This window comes from Amblyomma mixtum, chromosome 8, assembly GCF_055824585.1.
Source record: "Amblyomma mixtum isolate Tamu chromosome 8, ASM5582458v1, whole genome shotgun sequence".
Taxonomy (NCBI): Eukaryota; Metazoa; Arthropoda; class Arachnida; order Ixodida; family Ixodidae; genus Amblyomma; species Amblyomma mixtum.
The window spans coordinates 88006320-88027831 of record NC_143019.1 but is presented as its reverse complement, the minus strand read 5'-3'; the positions used below and the strand labels follow the sequence as shown (position 1 = coordinate 88027831).

Below are 21512 nucleotides of genomic sequence, written 5' to 3'. Positions count from 1 at the left end.
GCACATCCTTTCTCATGCCTGGCCAGGTCGCGACACGGCATAACTTGTCGTAAGTCTTACTGCCGCTGCCATGGCCCGCCAGCGCTGAGTCATGGAAGTACTGCAGGAACCGCTTCCGCAACCTTCTCGGGACCACGACTCGGAAAGGGGATGCTATCGCCGCTTCCTCGTCAAGTTGGGGAATATAGCGGAGCAGCAAGCCATCATCGCCCAGCAGATACGCGTCGTACTTGCCCTCAGCGTTCCCGGTGCAAGCTGCGCTGCTCGCAAGCTCCTTCAGCACCCGCTGGCAAAGACCGTCTGCTTTCTGGGCCTCGATCAGCTCTTCTCTACTGACCGCTACTCCCCAGGACAGATTTCTTTCTGCCTCGCTCCTAGGCAGGCGAGCGGTCGCCGCCACGAGCTGCTGTGTTTCCCTTCCGTCACAGCACCGTGCGGGACCTTTGTCCGTCTCCTCTCTCTCCAAACCGGGCGCGACACTCCCGTCCGCCCTCTCCTCCTCTCCAACAGCGGTGACGCCGCTTTTTACAAAGCTGGGCTGCGCCTCTGAAGCGCTTCCGCCAGCATTCCATGGTGCGCGCGATAAAGCATCGGCCACCTTGTTCAAGCTGCCCCGGCGGTACTCGATGGCGTACGCGTAACGTTGCAACGTCAGCGCCCATCTCGCGAGTCTGCCTGCGGGGTTCTTGAGCCTCTTTAACCAAGACAATGCCTGATGATCTGTCTGCACGGTGAAGACCGCTCCGTCTAGGTACATGTCGAACTTCGACAATGCGAACATGATCGCCAGGCATTCCTTTTCGGTCACGGAGTAATTCCGCTCCGCCGATGTGAGCGTGCGACTAGCGAACGCGACAGGGCGCAGTTTGCCCTCGTGTTCCTGTAACAAAACAGCTCCAACACCGTAGTCACTAGCGTCTGTCTGCAAGACAAACTGCTTGTTCAGGTCGGGAAGGCGCAGACTAGCGGTATTCGCTATCGCGCGAGCCAAGGCAACAAATGCGTCACTCTGTTCCTTGCCCCAGACCCACTTCGAGCCTTTACGCAACAGCAGGTTCAGCGGCCTTGCAAGCTCCGAACAGCGCGGGATGAATTGCCTGTAGAACGCAACCATCCCCAAAAACCTCTGCAAGCTTTTCACATCCATGGGGCAGGGGTAGTTCAGAATTGCCTGCAGTTTGTCATCATTCGGTCTCAGTGTGCCATCATCCACGACAAAGCCCAAGAGGTTCACTCTCTTCGATGCCAACTGCACTTTCTTTGGATTGATGGTTAGACCGGCACGTCTCATTCTATCGAGAACGGAATTCAGGTGAATGAGGTGCTCCTCGAACGACTGTGAGAATATCACAACGTCGTCGAGGTACGCCATGGCGTAGTTGAACCTTGCATCGCCCAGCACGATGTCCATCAGTCGCATGAACGTGCTCGGGGCGTTAGACAAACCAAACGGGAGTCGAGTAAATTCGAAGAGCCCGCGGTGGCAGGTGAATGCGGTTTTCTCAATGTCACCTTCGGCCACCTCAATCTGCAGGTACCCTCTGCTTGCATCTAGGACTGTGAAGAACCTCGCGTTCCCTAACGCGTACATCACAGCCTCGATTGACTGAAAAGGGTACGCAACCGTAGGCGTCAGTGAGTTGAGCTTACGATAATCAACACACAGCCTGACCGATCCATCTTTCTTCGGCGCTAGAACCACTGGTGACGCCCAGGGACTTTGTGAGGGTCTCACCGCACCGGTGTCAATCATCTCGTCTAGGGCACAGTCGAGAAGCTGCCTCTTATGCGCACTTAACAGCCTCGGGTTACACCTGAAAGGGCGCGTATCACCCGTCTGAATCTCGTGCTGAAGCAGGTCGGTTCTGCCCGGTTTCTCCGTGAAGCAATCCGAAAACGGGAGTAAAGTTTCCGCGAGCCTTCGGCGCTGACTACTGGGTCCTGAGAAAGACGCAATAATCGCTTCTAACGGGCCACCGTCTCTCAGCGTCTCGAGGGAGCTCACCTGCCTTTCTGTCGCACAGGTGTGGACAACCACCTTTTGTGCAGGACAGCCGGGCAAGGATGCGCTTTCGAAGGGAATGAGGGGGGCGAGCTGGCTGTAACGATAGCCATTCTCCCCCATGTCGAGCACAATGCCTTCGCTCGAGAGAAAATCCCTTCCCAGAATTACTGGTATCGACAAGCCAGGCAGATAGACGAAGCGATGTCTCCGCTTTCTGCCGTCAAAACGCATCGTAAGACGCACTGCTCCCTTTGCCTTTGCCGCCCCAGCTGCTAAGCTTAACGGGGTTTCGGCCGGTCTGACACGGATGTTACCTATCCGGCAGGCCTCGTACACTTCGTCACCGACCAGTGACAGCGTTGAGCCCGTGTCTACGAGTGCAGAGTAGCTTCGACCCGCTAACTGCACTAGCATAAAAGGGCTTGAGCGCGGAACGACTCCCTGAGTTCTACAGGCGAGCGGGACAAAGGCCTCCCCGTCGCCGGCGCGGGAGTTCTTTTCCTGACTAGCGCCTTGACAACCATGAAATTCTCCCGCTGACGGTGAAAGGCCGCTGCCACCAGACATCACCGCCAGCGCCTGGCGTTTCCCTGCATACGCCTAGCTTGGCATTCGCGTGCCACGTGGCCGGGCTGGTTGCAATTCCAGCAAAGCCGGTCGTTGACCCGCCGCGTAGACGGAGGACCCCTCGTTCCACGAAGCGGTTGGGGACGGCTCTCCCCTTTCTCCGCGCATTCCTGACGCTCGCTCCGCGCGTGGCCTGTGAGACCGGCTCGACGCCGCTGCTCGAATGCGTACGGGTCAAGCGCACGAGGGACAACAGGGGGTTCCGCCTGATTTTCCACGGCCATTACCTCGGCGCGCCGAGCCCTCATCGCGCATTCTCGGCCTCCATCCCATGCGCATCCCGGTTCCAGCGATTCGGCCGGCCTGGGGGGCGGCCGGTAGCGCAGTTCGGCGAGTAAATCCGCCTGCACGGTCTTGGCCTCCTGCGCTAGGGCCTCGAGGTTTGTAAAACTGCGGCCCCGCAGATACGGCTTGAAGCGTGGATGGCACTGCCTGATCACACGCGCAACCTGATCTCGGTCGGTTGCCGTCGGATCTGCCCTCTTGTACAGCTCCTGCATTGCGCGTACGTATTCGAGGAGGCTTTCCTCTGGGTGTTGGGTGCGCAACGCGAGCTCATCCAGCATCCGGCGCTCATAATCAGGCGGCAAGAACTCGGCGCGGAACCGGTCTTTGAAGTCCGCCAGCGACTGGAAAGTCGGCTGGCAGCGCCTCCATCGCGCCGCGCTCTCGACGAGTGCTACAGGCAGGACCTGCCCTAGCATTACGTCATCTGGGGCGCCCAGAGCCGTCTGGTAGTCCTCGAGTTGTTCTAAAAACTCGTGGACTGATTTAGCGTCCGTGTACCCGGAAAAGGAGGGGACCTCCATATTTATCCGCGGGCGCGATGCTGTAGCCGATGCTACCGATGCTGCGGCCTGGTTGGCGCCAGCCACCGAACCGAGCTGACGGGCTAATGCGGCAAACATCTCAGTCACCTGCCCCATTACGGCCGCCGCGTCGGCCGTCTCACTACCGGCTGCCCCGCCATCCAAAGCCGTGGCTGAAACATCCTTTCTGGGAGGCATAGTTCGCGCTAACTGTCCGGCCGCACCGGCTAACTGCTCATGGCAACAAGAACATTCACATACACAACAATCTATCTACAAACACGCGGAAATACACAACACAAAACGCCCGAAAACTACATAAATAACACAAGACCCCTAACAAATTTACAACACTGCACAAGTCGCTACCCCGCGAACATTCCGCCTGACCCGCTCCTTAACCCTATCGGTCCGGCGTGGCCCTGAACAAAGAGGGCCTGCCACGAGTCTGGCTGCACGTCCCAAAATCGGCAGAGAAATCGTCCACAAGGTGTTAATTAAAGCCGCACGTTGGGCGCCATTATTTGTGGGCAATTCCTCTGCGCGGGGACGCACAGGCAGTCACTCGAGGCAGGACTTTGTACAAAGGGTTTATTCTCACATCAGGGGGGCCGGTCGTCGTCGTGGCAGCTGGGTCAGGTGGTCCTTTCGGCAGGGCTGGTCCAAGAGCAAGAGAGCTCGAGCCTGCCCGGTCTCGCCTTATAAAGGCTTTCTCCTAGCCTCTCTCCCACCGCCCCACCACTCGGGAAGAAGGGGTCCGAGACTACTCGCGGTGAGCGGCGCGAGATTTGACTTGCCCGCGAGCAGACCCTACACTATATATACAACGAAAACTTATTTACAAGATAAATGCACGCTCGCAACTTCATACACCTCGCTCCATCTTGCTTGCGCATCTGCACAGTCGAGCAACCCCACACACACTGCTCGCCGCTCGTCGTTTTCTCGTCCGCTGTCTTGGTTGTTCTCAGCTTCGCTGACAACCGGCCACTAAAAACACCCAAGCACAAACACAGAGGCGCGCACACGTGCGAGGGCTTACTTGCCGCAGTATCCCCGAATGCGCACTTTGGGGGTGAAAGGAACGCCGCGCAACTTCCGAGGGGAAGGGACACTCGCCACTCCGGTCGGAAAATTTGTTTTTGTGTTTTTATGGGGTTCAGAGCCCCAAAACGACTCAGGCTATGAGGGATGGAGTAGTACAGAGTTCCGGGTAATGTCGACCACCTGGGTCTCTTTACCATGCACTGACACGCACAGTACATGGGCGCTGTTGTGATTTGAGGCCCAGCCAGAGGTGACAGGCGAGCCAGGCAGGCGCCATCGGGCTGCGTTGACCAAAGGCGCTGGTTTTCACGCAAAGAACGCTGGTGTGGGGGCGCCTCGGGAGACTGCGACGCCGTGAACAAAAGCAGCTAATCCCCTTTGCCGGAGATTCTGAAAGCGGCGCTTCTACCGAACTGCGCTACACGTGGATCGGAGAAGACAGCGAGCGGCGGCGGCGCCAACTCATCGCCCGCTTGCCCCTGAGCAGCCCGACAAAGCGGGGGTGGACACGGCTGATTTGTCCTTCCCTCCTTAAGAATTCATCGGTGACCGGCGTAACGACATAGGCGAAAACAAGATGCCCCGTGCACTGTCTGCCTCCGTGTCGCTATCTCTCTAGAGATCAAAGAAACAGACACCCATCTCAAGGCGGCTCGAAACACATGCTCGCCGGTGCCGCTGTATGTCTGGAACAGGTCGCCCTTCAGTAGAGCTAACGATGGCGTGGTTTGAAAACGGCGGAACGACGCACGCCCGGACGCGGCATTTCGCAGATGTGACCATGCGGGGCTGCTTTTACCCTTTTGACTGAGCGCACCACCGCCCCTGGTGTGCGGCCATCACTCACGGTTCGAGTGAGTGATTTTCCAGGGGGGTGCAACCGCCCCCCCTTGCCCCCCCCTCCGGACGCCCATGAACATAGTGGTACCCACTGAACGAGAACTCAAACGCTTGGAAACGCCCTGTTTTTGTACAGGCCTACTTGACCGAAACTTTACTTCGGCTAATTTTGCGTTCGATACAGTGTGCATGTTATTAACAATATTTATATTTAATATTAGGGCTGTGAAGCGCCTAGAATTTTAGTTAGAAGCGTTCAAAAACCTCTGTAGCAGACGACGCAGACCCCTAGCGGTGTGCTGGACAACTAACAAACCTGACCGGAAATGACGCACAATTGACACCCCGCATCGCCGGCTCGACAGTTTCAGGCGTTCCGAAGTGAGTGCGCGCCCCTTGTAAGCTCTTCTTCTGGCGCGTTTCTGGCTGTTTTCACCTCGAGGCTCGATGGTATGCGAGAAAAATAAACTGCTGGCATCATGTAGACGAAGTGCATGGCCGCGGAAGGGAATACGAGGAATGCGGAAAGCAGCTGGTGGCAGCTGTCTGGAGCTCAGGTTTTAACGTGAAGCCGGTCCAGAAGTTAAAGCGGACGGCTTTGCTCATCGAGCAACGCCCTTTTGACAGCACGTTGTTTACACCAGGCAGAAGTCTAAGGAGAGGTCTGCTTCGTCTGAAAAGGAATCAACATATGCACACCCGTTTATTGCAGGTACAGCTCTGCCCAATGCGCAATAATGCCGTCGTGCGCCGAGTGTATCTGCTGCCTCGAAGATTTGCATGCCGGGCTGAGAATCCTGGAAGGCCACACAAGCGTTACTGAAAACGTCGATTTTCTTACTGCATCACGCCATTCTTGAGGTCGATTACGGGAAGCTTCAGCGGTACCATTCGAGGCGCGTCTCCTAGACCCCAGAGAACTGAACGCATGTTATTTGAATGATAATCTTTTCAAAGAATTTTGATTTTATGTTCTTCATTATTACTCGGTCGATAGAGACTGCCTACGGTAATTTGCGCGGTGGGCGTATACGGTCGTCTGGGGTTCGGCAACCACGTCGTTCTGCCCAGCTGTGTGGTTTAAAAAGATTAGAAAAACCTTTCCGTCCCTGCAGTACACGGGCTTTAAGTGGTTCTAGGTAAATACTGTAATGAACGCAACGCATAAGTTTTTGTTCATTTGAATCGGCATGTATTTCTCAACGCGCAGTGGCTTGCCCGACCGAGGCGCGCAGAGGATATGCAAGTTAATAATGTGCATTCATTACAACATGGGGCCAGGGTCATAAATACGATCCAGGCACGGTGGTTTTGCAGCCTCCGAGGCATTCGTCACTTGAAGCGAGCAGTGGTTCCGTATGTACACCGCACAGTACACGGGCCTCTAGAATTTCGCCTCCATCGAAATTCGACCGCTGCGGCTGGAATCAAATCTGCGTCAGCAGCCGGCTGCTATAACCACTGAGCCACTCAGTGACTTTACGCGTTTGCCGTGTTCAGTGACGCGTCGACTACGTGAACAGAGAACCGTGTAACAGGTACCGCCACCTTCATACCGCGCGCTCCTGTAAACGAAAACGCAAATTTATGCTGCAGTGATTAAAACCTGTGCGTTGCGTGATCTCATATTATCGAAAGTACTAGAGAGTTTTTTTTTATCATTGATATTGACAACTATCGACAGGATACTATCAAGTCTATGCGCCATCGCCACACACCCACCTGATTGTCTGCCGGCCCAGTCGTGGCCACGTTTGTTCGCACAGACGAAAAGACCTGCTCAGGATGGAACGAGCAAAAGCCCAGGCAGATATGGTGCGTATATGCGCTAAGGCGAAAAACTCCCCAGTTCGTACGTATTAACCGCTTGATACAAGCAGCGTCACAATTCGTTTGACTCTTCCTTAAGTTGCGCGCTTTAGTGAGCTGTGGTCTAGCAAGCAAACTGCCCTAGAATAGCGCTGAAAAGGGCGGGGTATTCAAACAACGTTTCAACCAATTACTTCGGATAACAGACCTAATGGCCCAAGATGGCATAGCCGCTTAATTTTTCACGCGTATAGCACGCAAGAAAGATTACATTATTTATTCAAAGAAACACTTGCCACACAGCGTATCTCACACAACTGAGATTGCGCCATACATAAACACAAACGCTAGAGAAGCCATAACTTTGATATTTGAATCCCATTTATTTCAGTGATCAGGTGCGCAACAGATGCAACAAGGCGTGACTATAGAACAGGCAATGTTGGCGAACAATGAACGAGAAAATACGAGACCGGTCTTCACAGGGTATCAGTCGCGGTTGTGGGGCCTCGCCAGGCCGATGAACGTACTCCGTGAGCAGCCAATGCAGGGATGACGGTGAAGGAAGATGCCTGCGGACGGCTGCGGCTCCCCGTCTCCGAGCCACCCCCAGACGGAGTCCCGTTGCCGGATCCAGGTGACCGCCCGCATCGCCGGCCGGGCAGTCATGTAGTGGATGTGAAGGATCTCCAGGAGCGGAAGCTTGGCCTCCATCTTCTTCACGAAGGACACGGCCACGTCCACTGTGGCCGTCGCGCCCGAGAGAACGCAGAGCTTACGCAGCGTGCTGAGTACCACGAGTGCCGAAGCGAGGAACGTGTGATCGAGCGGCACAGTGCGGGCCTCCAGCGTAAGCGAGCAGAGCCTGGTGTTGCTGTGCAGGAGGTGGCTGAGAGTGGCGTAGAAGCCGGGTGCTTCTGAGATCTCCGCGGCGAAGCTGTCTAGGCTCAGCCGAAGTTCGACGACTCGACACTCTTGGAGAAGGGTAAGCGACGATAGCTTCGTCGTCTCGTCTATGGTGAGCCGTCGGAGCTTGGTTCTTCTGTGCAACCTCGAAAAGTCGGCAGGAATGAAATGAAGCGGAGTCTCGCAGGCTTCACACGGACACTCGCCATTAGAGTCGCGCTCCGACCGGATGTTCAGCTCCTCCAGCTTCTCGCATCCTCGAGCCAGGTGCTTGAGCGCCTCGATGTTGGTCACGCCGCACGGGGCGAGTGCCAGCGCTCTCAGCTTAGGCAGCGCCGAGCCCACGAGGAACGATCCGTTGACGTCGCAGTTGAAGTGAAACGACGTCAGGTTGAGTTCGGTGATGTTAGAGACGCAGTTCTTAAAGAACAGGTGCATCGGGTACCTGTAGCACCGAAGGGCGACCGCATTTCGGGGGAACTGCAGCCCTTTTGGTGGCATCAGGAGTAGCGAGAGAGATCTGACGTCTTTCCAGTACTCGGGCCTCGAAGTGGCTCCTTCGAGTCGAGACGGCGCGTGCGTGTCCGCTTCCACTGCTACAATGGCTTGCTGAACACCACGGAGCGAGACCTTCTGCTCCAACACGTCCTTGAAGGAGACAAAACTGAAAGACTGCAGCTTGAGGTTGTAGCAGATGTTGCCCCATGTTACACCCGCTGCTCGGAAGATGGGACGCGGCTTCCACCGACCGGGCGTCACCGGCGGTGCTGGCGGTCCGGGCGCCGGAACCCACTCGGAGGTGTAGGTGAAGGTGGTCAGGCCTGTCTGGGGTCGCATTAGCTCCCTGCATACTCCGTTGCTCTGCATGTCTTGTTGGCGGACTACGTGCACGTGCAGGTGTTGAAGCCTTCGACAGCGTTCCAGGATGAGCTCTAACAGGTAGGCGTGCTCCGTCGTTGCGACCAGCTCGACATACATGGTCTCTATCTTCAGCTGCAGTGACCGCTGGCAGGTGGCGATCTCCGCAATGGATTCCCCAATCGGCGAGGCATAGAAATGGGCCTCGTGCATGGACCACTCTAGCTGCCGCAATCTTTCCAGCTTCATTGCCACGAGCCCAAACAATCCGCATGGCTCAACGACGCAGTTGACGCAGTACAATTCCTGTAGGTACTCACACGTCTCCGCGAAATTGATCAAGGCACTGGACGGTAGGACCAGGCAGTTGGTAAAGCGCAGCTGGCGAACGCGGTGGGAGCGCTTTGCCCGAAGAAACCTTTGGAGGGTGAGTTCGTCAGTGTCGGGAGTGAACGTCAGATTGCGGACAAGGTCTGCTTGAAGGGCAATCTTCTTCAGGCTCCGGGAAGCCATGGCGACGGCGACCAAGGAGCCTCCGTCCAGATGTCGGAAAATCTTCTCCCATAGCTTCGGCGGAAAAGGTCCTGTACTTGCAGAGCCTGAGGGCGACTCCGTCATGCTGAGAAACTTCACTCGGCGACAACAGTGACCAAAGTTCTTCACAGATAAGACCCCACAAACACAAGAAATGCCAACACTGCAAAAAGTGAAGCAGCTTCAGGTTGGTTGAAGACGCTTGAAGAACGATTCTTGCCCGGCGAATGCTTGGAGGCGGGTATAGACCACGAGGCACAAAGCGAACGTCTGTAGTGCGGGCACGAAATGATCTCTCGTCGCGAGAAATCGCACCTTTTGCCACCCCTGTACCATGACTACACGTGACCCAAATTTGGTCGAAAGCACTACAAGCAAACAACAAAAGAATTTCCGGAACTTTAGGAAGCTGCATACTTATAGTCGGGTTAAACTTAAGAACTCAGCGGTTTTTCCCCGGAAACGAAGGCCCTTCTGTCTACTGGCACTGGGTGATTCTCAGTACCCTGCTGGGGTGACAATGCAGGGAGCGGCGCCACAATAGAGAGAGTGACTAACCGCCACTATAGAGGGAAGGGGCCAACCCCTTTCATCTACCACTCCCTGCTTTGTAACACTAGCAGGTTGATGAGAATCGGCTGGCGCCATTGGCTGGAAGGGTTTCCTTTGACAGCAAAAAAGTTGTATCCCACTATAGGGGGCCTCTACAAAGCCTTCCAGGGACAGTAAGCTGCAAGGAGACATTATATGCATACTGAGTCAACTCCATTCTCTCCCCAGTGCCACCAGCTTCCAAGAACAGCCCGTCCTATTTCGCAAAGCCTTAGTATGGTTGAGCAGGTCCCAGGTTTACTGGCAGCTGCTTCCTTCTTATCAAACTGGTAATGTACTCCGCCAGGGGAGTGGCTTTCGAAAAAGACACTTGTTTGCCTACAGCAGTGCCTATGCAGACACAGTAGGTGAAAAAAAAAAGCGAGGGGGTTAACGTGACTCGGAGAAATGCTGCATGGTCACTCCCCCTCCGCGGCATACTCATCGTGCTTTGCGGGAGCGTTCCTGTAGGCGAACCATCGTCTTTTGTAAAGCTCACTCCCTCGTTTCCACCCCAGTTCCAGTGCGATAGCGAACATTTTTTTAAGCGTTCACTTCGCGTGCAGGTCATCAATGTGATCTGGTTCGCATTCTACAGTATATTTGGGAGAATAAATTATAATTTTTTTTCTGTGAGTTCTACTCCTGCGTACCTGAGACATCACTGTACATTTTACGAAAGAAATGTCGGACAAGAAGACGAGGATGTATTTAGGGTGGCTAGTATAAATGGACCCTTTCTACCAGTTCTTAAAGATTTTTCCTTTTCCAGTAGCTCATCCCACTAGCGGCCACCAAGCGGCCTGCCGTGCTAGGTCGGCCATCTAGGTCTTTTCCTGTGAAAATTTTTCCGCATCGGAGGGCAGGCTTGCACTCAGGGAGCTTTTTTTTTATAGTTTCAGCTGATCAGAGAAAATAGGCGGAGTCGTCTGTGCGCTCGCTAACCATAATGTATGTTAAAAGACCTCTCCCGGCTTATAGCACGTGTTTCTGTTCCGATGGGAAGAAGGTGCCGCTTACGTTGGGGGAGGGGGGGGGGGGGGGGGCTACAATTAGGGTAAGAATGGCTGGGACGCCTAGCGAGGCTTCTCTAATCGAGGTGTGTTGCTGGGCGAGTTGGTTGACGTACATCTTGAGAAAAAACAGCGCTTGAAGACAAAGGACGAGAACACCGAGGACACACAACTGCTCTGAACAATAACTTTATTTCAGAAGGTAGCCGACCCGCACCTTTAATTCAGAACGGCAGGGAGTGATGCGCACGCGCAAAAATCGTGCAAGCACAGTGCAGTGCAAAAAAGTGCAAGCACAGGAAGAGCCAAGAGATACACTGACTATTCTTATCGTCACCCATAACCAGTGACACAGCCCAAACAAGCGGGAAAAAGAGGAAAGGGCGTTGGAGAGGAAAATAAAACAAAATCGGGGAGAAACAAAGGCAGAGAGCGTAAACAAACAATCATAAAAAAAGATCCCGAAGCCGCAAACAACCAACACGGCTAAACGATTGATTTTGGAGGAGAACTGCTGGAGACCCGTGTACTGTGCATGTCAGTGCACGTTAGAGAACCCCAGGTGGTCGAAATTTCCGGAGCCCTTCACTACGGCGTCCCTCATAGCCTGAGTCGCTTTGGGACGTTAAACCCCAATAAACCAACCAACCTAAACGATTGACAATGAAATGTGACAAGGATAAAGGCGCTAAAACCTGAACAGACTGAAAAAGAAAAAGTGCAGGAAAAGCCTTTGAGATAAGTAAAAAAAGAAACGGCACGGCTAAAACATGACGGAATTAGAAGCGTCGAAAGGGATAAAGACAAAAAAACAAGAGAAGCCGGTGAGAATGAAAACAAGAAGAGAAAGTGGTCACGTAAATGAAACTGAAAAGACAACAGATCCTAACAGAAGCAATCTGTTAGGGGGAACAAAGGCGGGTTAATGGTAGCCTAGTTCGGTTAGGTTTATGAGGTTTAACGTCCCAAAGCGACTAAGGCTATGAGAGACGCCGTAGTGGAGGGCTCCGGAAATTTCGACCACCTGGGGTTCTTTAACGTGCACTGACATCGCACAGTACACGGGCCTCTAGAATTTCTCCTTCAAAGAAATTCAACCGCCGCGGCCGGGATCGAACCCGCGTCTTTCGGGTCAGGAGCCGAGCACCATAACCACTGAGCCACCGCGGCGGCAAATCAGGAGGAAGGAATTGGCTTGGGCAGGGCACGTAATGCGAAGGCAAGATAACCGCTTGTTCTTAAAGGTACACTGAAGAGAAATCTGAACTTGTCTTTTTACCACGGAGAACTCGATCTGCACGTTTCAAGCATTCTTAGAAACTTCGAATTATTCACCTCTGCGGCCGATTTCTCTAATTTAAATAGGATTAAACGTCCCGGCTTCCGCCTTTTTTTGAACTCATCGCTGAAGGTAGAAGGAGTCAAGTAACGCATGGAGTGCCTTTCAGGCAGTCGCGTGGCGGCTTCGCTTTCACTTTTATATTTGTTTTTTTTTAGGTTTCCGTGAATAAATAGATCCAGTAACAGACAACACAGCAGCGAATTAGGCCTGAGCAAATAAAAATACGCGTGGACTCTTTGCTTTCGCCGATCACTACGTATCACTCCGCCGATAATACCCCAACGAACCTGCGGACGTTACTTGAAAGCTTGCCAACGGCTCACTCGCATCTGTGCAGTGCCCAACTGCAGTCTCTGATTTCAGCACTTGCATCGATGAAGTCGACAAATACGACCAGAGAAGAAATGCAAATGTGGCGGATAGAAGATCTCTTGGTACCGAATTTTCACTTTCGGCTGGACGCAACAGTAGTGAACTGGTTTCCTTCAAGTCAGTGAAGTCAATGCCTACCTGTGACCGCCTAAGCCAGCTTACTGACGCTCCGTCAATGCGCGACGATTTCATGTTGTAGGCGGCCATCACGTGGTGATGGCTCGCGGTCGTGCAAAGATGGTAAGCCGAAACCATTTGCAAGTTTTACAGCGGAACTATAAGTGGCTAGCTCCTGGTGTGAGCGTCTACGTATAGCGCTGTAGAAGCTCGCTGTTAACGTGACCTGGCCGCCACCCCCAACGAGGAGACGTCCGAACATACCCCACGCCCGTGTTAGTGGAGGCTGCTATGTTTTGTGACGTTCAAACGCAATAAGTGAAAGGCGGAAAATCCATTTCACAACGCGTGGAAATTGGGCAAGAACGTGGATTAACAAGGTAAAAAGAGTTGCTGGTTAGTGCGTGGTCTTGTGGCAAAAAACAGAGACGGCGGCAAACGCGTCGTGTCCCCACACTTTGTCTCGTGTAAGCGCTGTTTTTTTTGCTGCAAAAATGCGGTATTTATTTTCCAAACATTATGTTGATATCATCTCCAGAATAGCACCCTTAACACGATGTCACCCTCCGAACATTGCCAGTGCTTATTTTTTCTCCACGTGCGAATTTCCGCTGTATATTCACTTTTTGAAATAAAAAAAGAAGGTCCTTATTGTCTATCGTCTTACTTTTTTCTCAAGAGACGCGCTCCAATGACTAGTGCTATTTCCGCTGCCAGACTACTTGTTTGAGCGGCGCATTAGGTACGCCTCGGCTCGCAGTCAATGTCAGGCTGGATAAAATAGCTGATACATTCGTTCCTAACGTCACCAGCTGTATAGATAAAAATAAAACGAACTTGGGTTGCAGAAGCACAAAATGAAACAAATATGTACTGACAGTCCTGCGGTAGCACAGAATGCTACCGCAGGACTGAAGTAATGCCTTCAAACACAGCGGCTTTATCGCATAGACCCTTGGAAAGAGGGGCGTTGAAAGGACAAGACTCCCTTCTCCCTCTGCGTGCAGTTGCTTGAACAAGTTTCAAATTCATGCTTCTCAATCCTTGCTTCATATTGACAGACATTTCGCATAATTGCGTATTTACCATAGGAATACGAGGGGGTACCCAAAAGAAACCGGACTAAATTTTTTGGTCGGTAAAGCTTCTGTGGTACCGCGTTTTGCCGAGCGCATAGAACGAACATTCCAGAGTCAGTAAGCCGAGTGCCGTCGTTGAAGGAGGTCAGACTAGCTTAGGCAGAGTTTTAGAGTGACGACTGTTTTGTGTGAGTGTCGTTTTTGCAATGGCTGATTTTCGTGAACAGCGTGCGCCGGTGAAATTCTGATTTTTTCTCGGAAAAAAGTGTAACAGAAACTCTTGAAATATTCAGAAAGACGTACAAGGACGATGCTATGGGGACAAGTCAAGTGTTCCTGAATTAAATCCTGAATCAAATCAACAGTCATGCCAATGGAAAACTTCAAATTCACCTCGCCTCAAGAAAGCTCGTCAGGTGAAACCAAACCTCAAAACAAGCTGATTTGTTTTTTCGACGTGACAGGAGTCGTCCATTGAGAATTTTTTTCGCAGGGTCAGACAGTTAGCCAGGCTTTCTACTTGGATATTTTGAAAATATTGGGCAACAGTGTGCGGTGGAAGCGGCCAGATTTGTGGCGGTCGGGTGACTGGTTTTTCCATCATGGCAATGCCCCTGCTCACACAGCCCTGTCTCTACGACAATTTTGGACCAAAAATGGCATGACCCCTATTCCTCAACCCTCATACTCTCCCGACCTTGCCCCGAGCTACTTTCTTTGTTTCCTAGAATGAAAAAATAGGTGAATGGAAAGCGTTTCGCTGATGTTGCTGAGGTGAAGAAAAAAACGACGGAGGCACTGCCAAGCATCACCAAAGATGAATTTAAAAAATGTTTTGAAAAATGAAATGAAAGATTCGACAAGCGTATCATTGCAAGTGGGGAATACTTTGAAGGAGATTGAAGGTCTGTGCTTAAAATGTGAACAAATAAGTTCAAACAAAAATAAGTCCGGTTTCTTTTGGGTACCCCCTCGTACAGTAAAAACAACATTTAGTGTTCGCCTGCCCTTAGCCTCACTACATGTATTGCTGAGAATACGGTACGGCTAAGACGGAGACCTCCGCGATAACATATTGTTACGCCCAGGGTTTTTTGAGACCGGGACGGAGGACTGAAAGCAGCTGGGTCCGCTTGCCGAGCACGAGACACCACCAACCTCGTTCTCCTCACCTTCGGCTTAGTCAGCAACGCCGACCATGTAGAACAGGAATAGGTAGAATAGGCCTTGTCATGGGCGTCACACTTCCCCCCACGCAGCCAAAGCCCGCTGGGCGAGTTAAGAATCGCCGCGCGAATGATAGTGCTTCAGCCGGGCAACGTGAGTTACTTCAGTTCGCGCTGAACGACGTCCGCTTGCCGTGAGACGAGCTACGCGGTAATTGAGCTCGCCAAATTGCTGAATAATGACATAAGGTCCATCGTAGTGGCACAGCAGCTTCTGAGACAATCCTCGCTTTCTGATAGGCCGCCACAACAAGACCAAATCACCAGGCCTGTAAGTGACGTGACGGCGGCGGGCATCGTAGCGCGCTTTGGACCGATCTTGGGAGGCGAGAACACGAAGACGAGCAAGGCGTCGGGCTTCTTCGGCGAGACAGAGTGTCTCAGCGATGCAGGGATCTTCAGGAAGCTCGTCAGAAAATGGCAGTATGGTGTCCAGGGTGTAGCGTGGGGGCCGAGCATAGAGTAAAAAGAAGGGGCTGTAGCCAGTAGTCTCATGGCGCGCGGTATTGGACGCGTACGTTATGAACGGTAGGACGCTGTCCCAATTCTTGTGCCTTGAATCAACATACATTGACAGCATGTTGGTGATCGTGCGGTTCGTGCGCTCAGTGAGTCCATTCGTCTGGGGATGGTAAGGCGAGGAATGGCGAAAATGCGATGCACAGGAACGGAGAAGTTGCTCCACGACGTCAGCGGTGAACTGCCGACCACGGTCACTGATGATAACCTTTGGAGGTCCATGACGTAGAACTATGAATCGTAGCAGAAAAGAGGACACATGATGCGCTGTAGCTGCGGGTAGGGCTGCCGTTTCACAATAACGGGTAAGGTAATCGACACAAACCACTATCCAGCGGTTCCCATGATAGGATTTCGGAAACGGGCCAAGGAGGTCTATGCCCACTTGCTCAAACGGTGCTGCAGACGGTGTCACAGGGTGAAGCTGACCAGATGCAAGGCTAGTAGGTCGCTTGTATCGTTGACACTGAGTGCAGCTGGCGACGTACCGCTCAGTCGTGGCCCGCATTTTCGGCCAATAGAAGCGTGCCTGAGTACGGTGCAGCGTCCGTGCTGAACCAAGATGTCCAGATGTAGGGTCATCGTGCATGGCTTGCAAAACATAGTTGTACAGGCTCTTCGGGACTACCAGCAGGAAGCGGTGGCCCGTAGAAGAATAGTTTTTCTTCCACAGAAGACCATCCCGCACACAAAAGTGGCTGACATTGGAAGGATCTTCAGCCGCCGCAAGGAGAGACCGTAGGGTTAAATCTTTCTGCTGTTCCGCTTTGAACGTTGCGACATCAGGAAAAGCAGGTGACACTGACGCGACGCAGTGGTCCAAAGTAGCGATGGTAGGCTCAGACTCCGGAAGGGGCAGCCTCGAAAGACAGTCCGCGTCAGCGTGACGGCGACCACTCTTGTAGACGACTGTGTAATCGAACTCTTGTAGCCAAAGAGCCCACCGTGCAAGGCGCCCGCACGGGTCACGAAGGTTAACGAGCCAGCAGAGGGCATGATGGTCGGTGACGACGGTGAACGGTCGTCCGTACAGATAGGAACGGAAACGCTGCGTGGCGAAGACGACAGCCAAGCATTCTTGCTCGGTGACTGTATAATTGCGCTCCGGCTTGCTGAGCGAGCGACTCGCATACGCAACAACGTGCTCTTTGTTGTCGCATCGCTGGACGAGAACAGCGCCGAGGCCAACACCGCTGGCGTCAGTATGAATCTCTGTGGGAGCGGAGGGATCGAAGTGGCGAAGTACAGGGTGGGATGTCAGAAGGAATTTCAGTTGGCGAAAGGCGGAGTCGCACTGAGGTGTCCACTCGAAAGCCACATCTTTCTGAAGTAGACCAGTCAGGGGGTAAGCTACGTCCGCAAAGCGATGAATAAAGCGGCGGAAGTAAGAGCATAGGCCCAAGAAGCTCCGCAGCTCTTTGACAGACTGTGGTGGCTTGAACGACTCGTCAGCTGCAGTCTTGGCTGGATCAGGTCTGACGCCGTCTTTATCAACGAGGTGTCCAAGCACTAACGCTTGACGCGCACCAAAGTGGCACTTTTTAGAGTTAAGCACAAGTCCAGCTTGGCGCAAACAGTCCAGGACGAGAGATAAACGGTCGTTGTGCTCACTGAACGTCTTTCCGAAAATTACAACGTCGTCGAGGTAGCACATGCATATTTCCCATTTCAATCCGCGGAGTATAGTGTCCATAAATCTCTCGAAGGTGGCGGGCGCATTGCAAAGGCCAAATGGCATCACATTAAATTCATACAGGCCATCAGGCGTGATAAACGCTCTTTTTTCTTTGTCCGCGGGATGCATAGGGATTTGCCAATACCCCGACCGAAGATCAATAGAAGAGAAGTAGGAGGCTGAAAAAAGGCAGTCGATGGCATCGTCGATTCGAGGTAGGGGGTATACGTCTTTTCTCGTGACGGCATTCAGACGACGGTAATCCACGCAAAAACGCCACGACCCATCCTTCTTCCGAACATGAATTACTGGAGCAGCCCAGGGACTCGACGACTCTTGTATAACACCTTTAGTTAACATCTCCTTCACTTGCTCATTGATCAGCTTACGTTCAGACGGGGCCACTCGGTAGGGCTTTTGCCGGATCGGATGTGAGGCGCCAGTGTCAATCCTGTGAAGGGTCCGAGACGAGGGGATGGAAGGTGGGCCACCGGGCTGTGAAAAGTCAAACATGGTGGAGTGTCGCAGAAGAATGGCCAAGAGAGCACGGCGCTCATGCGTCGAGAGCGAGTTGTCAATCATGCTGAGTAGCTTGGGTTCGTCACAAAACTCTGGCGCTTCCGCGTGCATGGCGTCAGTAACCAGGGCAACGGACACTTGTGAGGCGTGGCTGCACGACGCAAGCTTCTGGCCTTCAGGCAGAACTACCGCTTCTGTACAACAATTCACTGCCCATAATTCAGTGCGACCGTTGGTGACGGAAACCATGGCATGAGGAACCAAAATATTCTTCTTCATGCAGGTAAGATGGTTCGGTTCCACAGTCGCATCAAACACGTCGACAGTGGTATCGGGACAGGAAACCGGTACGCATACGGCCGAAGAAGGAGGCACGACAGTATCTCGGGTAACAACGAGCACACTCTCTCCACTGCAAGAGCCTTCCAAGAGGCCAGTGGTAAAACATTTGCCGACACTGAGCTCACCGGTGCGACAATCGACGTTGGCGCCACACATCTGCAAAAAGTCGAGCCCAAGAATGACGTCGTGCGTCGATCGGGCGAGCACCGCCATCTCCGTGCTGAACACTTCACCACTCAAAGAAACCTTAACAGTACACACTCCTATTGCAGGCAACGGTTCACCACTCACACCACAAAACTGGACATTTTTGTCCCACCGAAACAAAACTTTGCGTCCAAGGAGAGATTTAAATGCAGCGCTCATAACGGAAACAGTAGCACCGGTATCAACTAAAGCCATTACAGGTACACCATCCACTAACACATTCACTTTGTTCCGCAACATAACTACAGGCAGGGGTATCAGTTCCAGCGGCAGACTTCCAGCGACCTCACCCCCATCGGTCGCGCCGACTAGTTTTCCGGCGGAGGCGAAGAGGAGCGGCGTCGGGGTGATGGAGATCGACGAGGGCGGGAAGCTGGAGGTGGAGTCACGCTTCTATCCGATGCCGGTGAGCTATTCCGCATTTGTGCAGGCCATCGGTTGTCGACATCAGGCGGGTAGGACGGGCGCCGAGAAAGTACAGGTTGGTAATCTTGCCGCGGAGGATAGCCTGAGGAGCCGTAACGCGATGGTTGGCGGCGGGGACAAAATCGTGAGATGTGACCGGGCTGACCGCAGCGGTAACACACAAGAGAGGGACCAGGAGCACGTTGACCCGGCAAGTAGTCTTCGTGCCTAGTATTGAGCCAAATGTTCTCGTCGTATGTGGCCGGCGGATGTTGGTAAAAGCGGGGCCGGTGCTCTGGAGGCGATTGCGGTACGTTGCTCGGCCGCAGCCGTTGGGGCACCCGGTGGTCCTCAAATTCCGCTGCGTTAACTGCGGCTGGCGGAGGAGGGCGCGTGGGATACTCAGGAGGAAGCACTGAAGAATTCCGAGTGAGTTCCAGCGACCCGGCCAACTCTTCGCGCACGATCTGGCGGATCGTGGAAGCCAGATCACACGATGATGTTGAGTCTACGGCTGCCACCGTTGTCACTCCGGCCAAACGTCCGAATTTCGGTATGGTGCGACGCATCTTCAATGTCTCAAATGTGCGGCAGTGCTGGATGACGTCAGCCACAGAATCTAGACTTGCTTTGCCGATAAGAAAATTGTAAATGTCTTCTGCAAACCCTTTAAGTAGGTGGCCAACTTTATCTTCTTCTGTCATACCAGGAGAGACGACCTTGCATAACCTTGCATGATTTCTTCAATGTACTTTGTACAGGTCTCTCCGGCAAGCTGAGCTCGTTGCGCAAGCGCTTGTTCAGCCCGCTTCTTCTTCGTGACAGAGTCGCCGAAACACTTCTTTAGCTCCTCTACAAAGCGGTCCCATGTCGTAAATGAATCCTCGTGGTTGTCGTACCACGTTAGGGCCGTGTCGGTCAGGGAAAAGACGACGTTGGCAAGTCGGGCAGAAGAATTCCACTTATTGTAGCGGCTCACCCGTTGGTAGTGGGTAAGCCATTCATCCACGTCCTCGCTGGTTGAGCCTGCGAACGGCCGTGGCTCTCGGAAATGGTGCCATGAACTGCTGGGCACAGACCTCGGAGCGTCGCCGTCCAGGGACATCATGAGCACAGAAGGCGGCAGACCAACAATGCGACGACTCCGGCGAGGTTGCAGCAGAGGATCCGTCTTCGGGGAACCAGTATACCCGGCACCTTCCACCAAGATGTTACGCCCAGGGTTTATTGAGACCGGGACGGAGGACTGAAAGCAGCTGGGTCCGCTTGTTGTTGTTGTTGTTGTTGTCCTCTAGATAATGGCGCATACCCACTGCGGGGGATTGGCCAAGACACAGGCGGCAACTGATAGGTGTACAAAATGTTAAACAAGAAAATAATGGTGGGGAAAAATAAAATAATCATGATAATAATAGCAATTAGGAAATAAATGAAAGGATCTCAGATGTGTAATTGAAATAGGCTAAACAAATGCTGTGAGATCGGTGACTGAAATAGAGAACGGGGCTAGAAATTCCACGTTTCAGAAAGCTTTCATTCCAGAGAAATATTGATCAAGAGAAAGAGCAGAGCTTAAGACGGCAGCCGTTTAGTGTCTGTAAGGAAGTTTTGCATGCCGCTTGCCGAGCACGAGACACCACCAACCTCGTTCTCCTCATCTTCGGCTTAGTCAGCAACGCCGACCATGTAGAATAGGAATAGGTAGAATAGGCATTGTCATGGGCGTCACAATATATAATAACTGTTCAACTATTAGAACACTCTCGAAAAAGTCATAAGCCAAGCTTTAATTTCGACATGTGATGCAAGCACAGTCACTCTTCCTGAGGCCCTAGGGTTTAAAGGTAACAATGGTCATGTAAATAAATCTGCAGTGGAAGGAAGCAAAAAGCGATTGGAGGAATGGTGGCTGAAAGCAGAGATGTGGCATAAGGTTAGAATTGTAGGAAACCTTAGGTAAAGATGATGGCGAATCTTAATGAGAATTGCCAACACAGTAAACAAAAAAAAATAGTAAAGAAAGAAAAGCTGAGCATAGTGGCAATTGCCACCACCCCGTTTCAAAGGGGCGCTCCTATCCACCCATCCATAAAGCCCCTCGATAATTTGAAAGTAGCGTCTTTCTGTGAACTATGCCGCCGCGCCGCGCACCCCCGCCGATCCTCCTCTCTCACCTCTCCCATCGGCGCTTTTCTCAACGTTGATTGGCTCCGCGGGCGGTCTCCGGGAAAAGCGCGCGGAAAGTTCGCTCTTTTTGTGTTTTCATTTTTCGTCGGCGCCATTTTTTAGCCAGCTGCCGCAGCTACGACCGAGCTCACTGGCATTGCGCGCATGCACTTCGCGTTATTCGCGCTCTTTTAGTGCAGCACTATGCCGAGTTGCTGCGCATTTCAGTGCACAAGCCGGCGTGTAAAAACCTTTGTACTTTTCGCGATTCCGAGCGGCAAGAAAGACAGCATTAGAAGAAAAAAGCGGCTGCACAACATCGGCCGCAAGAACTTTACCCCGACGAAAGGCCCGTTCACACTTGCCCAAAAATCCGGCGTGCGAAGCGGATTCGGCCGCTTTTGACGCCGAGCGACGCGGAAAGCGGCGCGGCGAGGGCGATCGGGCTGGACCCATTTCCGCCGCGCTGCGACAAACATGGCGGCGCCCTTCGAAGCCGGACCC

General features: G+C 52.9%; 1 pseudogene; it reads right to left on the bottom strand.

Annotated features, from left to right (window-relative positions):
• Positions 1–10139: 10139 nt before the first annotated feature.
• LOC149333404 (uncharacterized) lies at positions 10140–20103 on the bottom strand (annotated as a pseudogene).
• Positions 20104–21512: the final 1409 nt, after the last annotated feature.